The sequence below is a fragment of the Otolemur garnettii genome, unplaced genomic scaffold (assembly GCF_000181295.1).
Source record: "Otolemur garnettii isolate 467f Iridium unplaced genomic scaffold, OtoGar3 scaffold00002, whole genome shotgun sequence".
Taxonomy (NCBI): Eukaryota; Metazoa; Chordata; class Mammalia; order Primates; family Galagidae; genus Otolemur; species Otolemur garnettii.
Genome location: NW_003852397.1, coordinates 50,468,116 through 50,477,914, shown reverse-complemented (window position 1 = coordinate 50,477,914; position 9,799 = coordinate 50,468,116). Strand labels below are relative to the sequence as shown.

Genomic DNA, 9,799 nt, shown 5'->3' with positions numbered 1-9,799 from the left:
TGTGAAAATGTCTATGCTACCCAAAGCAATCTACAGATTCAATGCAATCCCCATTAAAATACCACCATCATACTTTCAAGATTTGGAAAAAATAATTTTTCGTTTTGTATGGAACCAGAAGAACCCTCATATAGCTAGTTCATCTTTGGGTACAAATTCTGGAAGCAACAGTGGAATTCTAGAAGCTTCTCTTCAAGTGAATAAGCACAATATTCAGATACTGAGAACAGGGGTCTAGAGTAGTCACAGTTTTTTTCCTGCATGTGTCAGTAAGGAAAATAGAAACCACTCTGAGTGATTTTCTATTTAAAAAGGAGGAACGTAATAAAGGAAATTGGTTACACTTGTAATGGAAGAGCTGCTATGCACAAAGGGACAAAGGGGTCAGTGAGGCAGTGCAGATTATCAACAGAAGGAAGCCACCAACACCCCAAGGCCGTAGAGGTGGTGTATCCAGAGATCCAGAGATTGAGAGCCAAGTTTACCCAAAGAAGCAAACAAGTATGTGGGATTTATCTAGTAGGAGCTAGAGCCGGGGTGGGGGTGGGGGGCGGAGGGGGCAGTGGAGAGTAAAGAAGGAGGCAAAGGAGGAAGGAAAATGAGCTGTTAAAAGTCCGCAGGTGATTCCAATGCACTGTCAAGGCTGAAAATTACTCTACAGAAAACCATAATGAACAGCACTCAGATAATACTACATTGGTTCCAGTCTTTTTCGTAAATACTCTTGGTTCCCTGCTTATGAGATATTCAAGCAGAATGTCATCCTACCTTTTCTTGAGAGATAGCATTAGGGGAGAGGATGGGAGATTTTTCTCTCAACCAGACACCAGCTTCAAATGAGATGGTTGATCCAGCTCAACATATAACCTCACATGGGGCAGTAAAAATTGGCAGAGATGACATCCAGTCATCTAATCACTTGAGCTTTCCTTTAGGAGCAAGCCTCTCTCTGCTCTTTAGTTGCAATATAGAAGAAAGAGTTGGCACATTTAAAAAAAATAAGTTTATTGAGATTTATTTTACATACCATAAGTAACACATTTAAAGTATACAATTTGGCTCGGTGCCTATAGATCAAGTGGCTAGGGTGCCAGCCACATACACAGCTGGCAGGTTCAAATCCATCCTGGGCCCTCCCAAACAACGATGACAACTACAACCAAAAAATAGCCAGGCACTGTGCCAGTAGTCCCAGCTACTTGGGAGGCTGAGGCAAGAGAATCGCCTAAGCCCAGGAGTTGGAGGTTGCTATGAGCTGTGATGCTATGGCACTCTATCCAGGGTGACAGCTTGAGGCTCTGTCTCAAAATAAATAAATGAATGAATAAATAAATAAAGTATACAATTCAGTGTTTTGCAGTATATTCAGAGGTATTCAAACATCACCATTATCTAATTTCAGAATATTTTCATTACCACAAAAGAAATCCCACATCCTTTACCAGTCACTCCCCATTAACCCTCTAGAGAATTCCCAGCCCATAGGCAACCAATAATTTCTGTCCTGGCCCAGTGCGGTGGCTCACACTTGTAATCCTAGCACTCTGGGAGGTCAAGGAGAGAAGATTGCTTGAGCTCGGTTCAAGACCAGACTGCCCCACCACTACAAATAGAAAAACTAGCCAGGTGTTGTGGCAGGCATCTGTAGTCCCAGCTACATGGGAGGCTGAGGCAAAAGGATCCCTTGTGTCCAAGAGTTTGAGGTTGCTGTGAGCAATGATGCCATTGCATTCAACCCCAGGGCAACTGAATGAAACTCTGTCTCAAAAAAATACATATATTAATAATTATACTTTCTGTCCTATGGATGTCTCTATTTTGGATATTTCAAACAAATGGAATCATAGTATGCAATGGCTTCTTTCACTTAGTATATTTTCATGGTTCATTCATGTTGTAGCATGTATTAGTACTTCATTTCTTTTTATGGATGAATAATGTTCCACTGTATGAATATGTCACACTTTGTTTATTCACTCATCAGTTGATTGACACTTGGGTTGTTTTTCCTCTTTAGTTATCGTGAATAATGCTGCTATGAAATCTGCGTATAAGTTTTTCTCTATTTTTATTTTTATTTCTCTTGCATATACACCTAGAAGTAGAATTGCTGGGTCACCTGGTAACTCTATGTTTAACTTTTGAGGACGTGCCAACTATTTTGGCATAATTTCTTTTTTCTTTTAAGACAGTGCTTTACTCTGTCACCCAGGCTAGAGAGCAGTGGCATCATAGCTCACTGCAACCTTGAACTCAAGTAATTCTCCTAAAGTGCTATGATTACAGGCATGAGCCACTTTGCCCAGTCTGGCATAATTTTTGAAACAAAGTTTTCTTGAGGTTATGTGTAACTATTAAATATTTAATCTGTTAGAATAAAATGAAATTTATTTCTTTAAGAATGATATTCAGAGATCTTTTTTTTGTGTGTGTGTGTGTGTGTGTGTGATTTTAAAATTTTATTTGATGTGTCTGACAATCACCAGTTAGTTCTCATCCACGTTGACTGTCTGTAGATTTTTGAAAGTGGTAACAGGTACATAGGTAACCAAAGTATAGAGCTTGTTTGGTGAATCTTCATCTTCATTGCGTTTCCTAGATAACCGCACACGGATACGGTATGGGACATTCCTTATGCCTTTGGCTCAGACAGCTTTGTTAAGCCTGGTATCAATGCGCACATCTGGAGTTCCCATCTCTTTAATGGCAAATTTCCGGATCTCTTTGAGTGCTCGAGGGGCACGCTTCTTGAAGCCCACTCCATGGATGCGCTTGTGAATATTGATAGTGTATTCTCGAGTCACCACCTCGTTGATGGCAGACCGGCCCTTCTTCTTCTCGCCACCCTTCTTTGCGGGAGCCATTCTGCAGGGCCCAAGTTGGAAAGCGATGTTCAGAGATCTTAATGCGACTTTCTTGAAAACAGTGGCTAACAGCTATCCTCAAATTTTAACTTCCATTTTTTCCCCAAATCCTTTCTGGAGAAGAGAATAAAACTTTTATGGGTGTTGTGGGGACTTAAAACTTTTTATTTGGGGAGAAGGGAGACTCAAAACTTACAAACATGATTTAAACAAGGATCTTCCGATCAGTTGTCACAGAGCTCCAGAATGAATCTAAAAGGAGATTTGCCTAAGAATAGATTTAAAAATGACCACAAAATATGACTATGACTATCTGAACATTTTGGGAGGTGCTCAGCAATTCATTTGTACCTAGTTCACAGTAAATAGCCTGTTTTGGAACTTTGTCAATTACTCATATGAATTCATTAAAATGTTGCTTTGTTTTCAGAGGAGGAATGACCTTATTAGTAAAAATCTATTTTTTTTTTTTTGAGTTAGTGAAAAATAATGACTTCCAGCATAGCTAATGGGTCTTGTTACAAACATAGGAGAAGAGACCAAAGCTAGAAAAACATCATTCAAAGTTGCATTCTGAGTAACAAAAGCAGGAGTAAATTACATTATTGCCAGAAACCGTAGAAATCCACTGTAATGCCAGATCTGATTTGGCCAGACCGGACAGAAACTCAGACATGGAGGGCAAGTGCAAAATGCTTTATTCAGCTCATGGGCGGCTGGTGAGCTATGTTACGTGGGAGGTCCGCCCCGGGCACCTGGCAGCTGGATAGCTAAGTTATACATCATAGTTTGTGGTCCACAATCCACACAAGGGAAAGGTCTTGTGCACCTTTATACCCAGGGGAACAAAAGTGGCAAAATGCCAAGCAGCAGCTACATCAGCATGACTTCACTGTTCGCTGTTATAGCTATCTAGGAATACATGGCACTTTCCCATGGGAAGAAAGCCGAACAGCTTCATCTTGTCCCATACCCAGGCCATGGGAGTGAACGCCCAAACACTTTTTCCTGTCCTTACATCCACCCAACAAACTTAGTAACAAACATTATGCTTGAAAGAGCTAACAGAGTGAACTATTGGTAAGTGATTTATCAAATGACACTGTTGGACATAGGAAATAAATTGGCATAAGCCAGGTGTGGTGGTTCATGTCTAGCACTTTGGGAGGCCAAGGTTAGGAGAATTGCTTGGGCCCGGGTGTTTGGGACTAGCCTGAGCAATAATAGCAAGACTCTATCTTTACAAAAAATGAAATAATTAGGTGGGCACAGTTGTGCACACCTGTAATCTCTACCACTTGGGAGGCTGAGGCAGGAGGATTACTTGAGCCCAGGAGTTTAAGGTTGCAGTGAGCTGTGACTGCCACTGCACTCTAGCCCAGGTGAGAATGAGACCCTGCCTCAAAATAAAACAAAACAAAAAGCCCCACAAATACAATGTTTTCATTTATGTATGTAAGCATGTATGCATTTATTTATTTATTTTTGAGACAGAGTCTCACCCAGTTACCCTGGGGTTGAGTGCCCTGGCATTATAGCTCACAGCAACCTCAAACTCTTGGACTCATGTGATTCTCTTGCCTCAGCCTCCTAAGTAGCTGGGACTATAGGTGCCCACCACAATGCTCAGCTTGGCTATTTTTAGAGACAGGGTCTTGCTCTTGCTCAAGCTCATCTCGAACTCCTGAGTTCAAGCAATCCACCCGCCTTGGCCTTTCAGAGTGGAAGGATTACAGGTATAAGCCACTGTGCCTAGCCTAGGTAATACAACAGAAAATATAGTCTTCCATAAAAGATGCTGGAACAACTGAACACAATACAAAGTAAGTCTAGACACAGACCTTACACCTTCACAAAAATTGATTCAAAATGGACCATACAACTAAACCTAAAATGCAAAACTATAAAACTCCTAGAAGACAACATTGGAGAAAAGTATAGATAACCTTGGGTGTGGTGATTGACTTTTTTTGTACAACACCAAAGGGACAAACCATGAAAGAAATAACTGATAAACTGGACTTGATTGAAATTAAAACTTCTGTAAAAGACACTGTCAGGAGAATGAGAAGTCAAGCTACAGACTAGGAGAAAATACTTGCAAAAGACATATCTGATAAAGGACTGTTACCAAGGGAAAAGTAAAAATACAAAGAAGTCTTAAAACTCAATGATGAGAAAATTAACAAGAACTCAACTTAATAACAAGAAAATAGGTAACCTAACTAAAAAATGGGAAGAGAAATTGAATAGACATTTCTTAGAAGACATACAAATGGTCAAGAAGTATGTGAAAAAAAATGCTCCCTATCATTAATCATCAGAGAAAGACAAATCAAAACTAAAAGGGGATAGTACCTCACACTTTAGAGCAGTGTTATCAAAATGTCAGAAGATAACAAATGTTGGTAAGGATATGCAGAAAAGGGAATTAGGGTATACTGTTGGTAGGAATGTAGATTTGTACAGCCATTATGGAAAATGGTATAGAGGTTCCTCAGAAAACTAAAATTAGAACTACCATATGATCCAGCACTTTGCCCATCCTTGGGTGGAACATGGGAACCAACTTCCAGAGCATATCATTCTCTAGTGTAGTATGGGAGGAGCAGGAAGCACAGTTGGACCTAAAGGCATCTTGAGTAGAGGAAGGAGGGACAACTCAGAGGGGACCTGCCTATGCCTCACAACCCAGGTGTCAGATCCTTAGATGATGGTTGGAACCCAGGTCTAACTGGCTGTACCAAATTACCCCCAAAAGGCTCCTAAAACTTAGGTAACTTGAGGGAGAAGGAGCAGATGAAGATTACATCTCCACCACCTCAGTGGAAAGGAGATTTACAAGAACAATTATACAGGAAATTATATATAAAAAATATATAAAGTTTTTGCATATCTAACATGTTCCCTAAGATTTGGATCCGTTATATGAGAACAGAATAACCACTGATTCGAATTATAGATTTATCTTCTTAACCTCATACATTCAACCACCCATACAATTTCCCCCAATTTATAAGCCCTTCATCATAGGAACTATCACTTAGCATATACCAAGAACCAGGCCCTAGATTTCAAATTAATAACAACTACTCTTTATTGACTATCTATTACATATCAGAAATTCTGCACATATTATTTCATTTAATCCCTCTGAAAACTATGTGAAGCTATTATGATTAAATGGGATAACAATCTCTATCTTGTAGAAGAGAAAATGGAAGCTCAGAGACCTGCTCAAGTTATTATAGCTACCAAGTAGTAGAGGTAAGATTTGAACCCAGGTCTAGCTGGCTCCAAAGTCTACATTCTGCCTCATATGGGTTCATACTACGTTATCTAAAACTCTTAAGGCCAGATTTATTTCTGAATTTAGAATTTTTCAGACTTTGGAAAAGTAATAAAGTGCATAAACTGAAAAAAATTCTTCTTACGTAAAAACAAACACCAGATAATCCAAAGATTCGTATCTAAAAAAGGAAATCATAAAAGTTCTGGATAAAGCCTCAGAGAGCCTTTGGGAAGTAGGATCTTAAGAAGGTTAAAATGCTCTACAGAAGGAAATGGAAAGAATTTCGTTTTATGTTTTTGTTTTGTTTTGTTTTTTTAAAATTCTGAGGGCCAGCACAGAAGAGAGAGTAGTAAATAGAGAAAAAGGATGTAGCCAAGGACTGCTGAAAACAAGAGTATCTGGTGTTTGCTTTTAAGATGGTTTTGTGGCTCCAGCTCCCTAAACATTGTAGACTGCCACTGCTCAAAACCATGGTACATAGGAGGTGGTTTAGATACTAAAACTAAGGAATGGATTGAAGACAGAGATCAAGTTACAGAATGGAAAACAAAAATTTCGCAGAGTCAACCAGAGCCAGAAGAACCACGAGACCATAACTCCATGGAGAATACTCTTGCATCTTGGCAAGGGCACTAGGTTTCCTTTTCCCCAAGGCATGGAATATGAACATTCAGTCCTATCTTATCAAGATCCTTCTGATAACTGGATTATTCTAAGGAAGCTAAAAGCACTTCAAAATATCTTTATGAGGTACTTTTACAAAACATTATACAATTATACTATGGGAGAAGTTATTGGAGTCATGTGAAAACACAAAACTCAAAGAACCAAAACCTAGATTCCTAGTCTTGTCTTTTCCCAGTAACAATTTGCAGTGGCAGGGGCAGAGAAGCTGTCTGAGGCTTTTTTGAAAATCTTCATAAAACAAGGATTCTGAAATATGGGCTTATTAAATCTCTTCTGTGTCACAGAGGTCTGAGAAGCTGCTCGCCCTCTTAGGTTGGCTCCAATCCAAGGTGCCCTATACACTGGGTAAAATTGGCTGCCTGAAATTTCCTTTCATATGATGCACTAATTTTTTTCTACTCCATTCTTTTTTTCTTTTCTCTCTCTCTCTTTTTTTTAAGGCTTAATGAATACCCTTTGGTATCAGGAAGGGTGCGCTATACATGACTTGAAAATTTTGAATGGTTCAGAGCAATTTCTGAAACCCGGGAGTCATTATATGTATTTCAGGAACAAATGAAAAGCTTTGAGGTTTTCGAGAAACAGCAACTAGTTCCCTGATATTGGGGATATAACATGTATGAAGGTTGTACAGAACATAGGAGCTGGGCCAGAAATGTATAATCTGTCTTTTGGCAATGGAAAATTACTGAAGATTTTTGAGTAGAGGAGTAACATGAAATCTTGAATGGGTTTCTCTTTTTATATGTGATAATGAAACAAAAAATAAAATAAAATTTTGAATGGGAAAGATCACTGGTAGCAAAGTGCAGTACAAGTTGAAGGGGAGCTGGGTGTTTTAGTCAGTGTATCAGAAAACAAAAAACAATTAAATTTTGAATGGGAAAGATCACTGGTTGCAATGGGCAGAACAAGTTGAAAGGAAGCTGGGTATTTAGTCAGCTTGAGCTGCTGTAACAACACACCATAAGCTGGGTGGCTTAAACAACAGACATTTATTTCTCAAAGTTATGAAGTTCTGAAGGCTAGATAGTCATATAGCATGATCCATTTCTGTAAGGGCCCTCTTTCTGCAAATGGCTGCCATCTTTTTTTTTTTTTTTTTTTTTCTGAGTCAGAGTCTCACTCTGTTGCCCCAGGCTTGAGTGCCATGATGTCAGCCTAGCTCACAGCAACCTCAAACTCCTGGGTTCAATTGTTGGCCTCAATTACTGTCTAATTTTTCTATTTTTTAGTAGAGGTGGGGTTTAGCTCTTGCTCAGGCTGGTCTGGAAATCCTGAGCAAGAGTGCTAGGAATTATAGGCATGAGCTGCCTTCACGTGAAGCGGGGGAGGGAGGTAGGAGAGAGCTCTCTGGTCTCTTCTTATAAGGGCACTAGTCCTGTTAGAAGGACCTTGTTTTCATGACTCATCCAAACCTAATTACCTCTTAAAGGCCCCCATCCCAATCCACCATCACACTGGTGGGCTTGGACATATGAATGTTGGGAGTGTACAAACATGAGTCTTTAATATTATTTCTTGAAGAGACTGTTGCAAAAGTTCAAGAGAGAAAGGTTGTAGTTCTACTCCTGGAATAAGAGTCTCAATTGATTATGAAAGATCTAAGTTAGATATTAGGAAAATGAAGTCCAGAAAAGATAGAATGATTTCATTATCAATTACTTCAAATACACAGAAAAATTAACTGAAAGAAAAGTCAGCTTGCGTGCACTTACCCCAAGTTGAGTGCCAAGTGCCCTGATAAGGCAGTATAGGATTCGAAAGCTGCTTGGACTTGTGACTGTTCTGATACCTTCCCCCAAGTCAGAGTGTCAAATACAAGTGGCAGCTCATGTTTGGGGCTCAGGCCTGGAAACATCAGTGATAGGGTGGCTTGGTGAAAACTGGAAGCACTGGGGAGCCAAGGCCCTTTCTAAATGGTGCAACCACTGCTCAACTCAAGCTAAGTGCTGCATTTTGGGAAAGTGGGTTTAGTGTTGCAAGATCTTTCCATGTTCTAAGAGAGTAGTTATTTGGAATTTGTATGTGGGCTCCACTGAATTTAAAAAATTGAAAATTAATTCAAATTAAAAAAAGCAGTGTCGTTGTATGAGCCAAGTAATACACGTCTGTGCTGCATTTAGTGCACAGGCATCATGAACCTCTGGTCTCTTTCCTCCATCAATTTATAGAAAACTTGGCTCGGCGCCTGTGGCTCAAACGGCTAAGGCGCCAGCCACATCCACCTGAGCTGGAGGGTTCGAATCCAGCCTGGGCCCACCAAACAACAATGACGGCTACAACCAAAAAATAGCCAGGTGTTGTGGTGGGCGCCTGTAATCCCAGCTACTTGGGAGGTAGAGGCAGGAGACTCGCTTGAGCCCAGAAGTTGGAGGTTGCTGTGAGCTGTGACGCCAGGGCACTCTACCCAGGGTGACAGCTTAAGGCTCTGTCTCAAAAAAAAAAATTATAGAAAACTCACTTTACACCAAGCCTTATGCTCTACTCTTGAGATAAAAGGATGAACTGAGCACACTCTGCCCTAGAGTCACTCACAGAGTGGAGGAGGGGCAGAAAATTGTAATAAAATAGACTGCTCTGAGAAGTTGTCCACGAAAATTGTTTCTCCTAGGATGCTACCTAAATTGATGCCTGTGAATCTACATTTTTATTTACTATTTCAGTACGATATGTTAACTAGCTCCAAATAACATCTTTCCACAAGGGCTTACATGTCATACGATTGAAGACAAAAGCATCTGTGACTATCTATAGGTTATCTTAAATACTATTATTTTGATGGAAAAAAAGTTTGGCAGGTTTTCTTTTTGTTTGTTTGTTTGTTTGGTTGGTTTTATTTTTGGCTCATGGACAAATATAGTAAAAGGAGTCAAAAATCAGAGACTTGGTCAAAGGAGAAAATAAAGTGTTGGATGGTGTATTAGCTTCTAAGGCTACCATAACAAATTACAAA

At 39.8% G+C, this 9,799-nt stretch overlaps 1 pseudogene across 1 annotated transcript; it reads right to left on the bottom strand.

Moving 5' to 3' along the window:
• Positions 1 to 2,448: 2,448 nt before the first annotated feature.
• LOC100941914 lies at positions 2,449 to 2,883 on the bottom strand (annotated as a pseudogene). Its single transcript, XR_152761.3, has one exon. The product of XR_152761.3 is annotated as a 60S ribosomal protein L31 pseudogene (transcript).
• Positions 2,884 to 9,799: the final 6,916 nt, after the last annotated feature.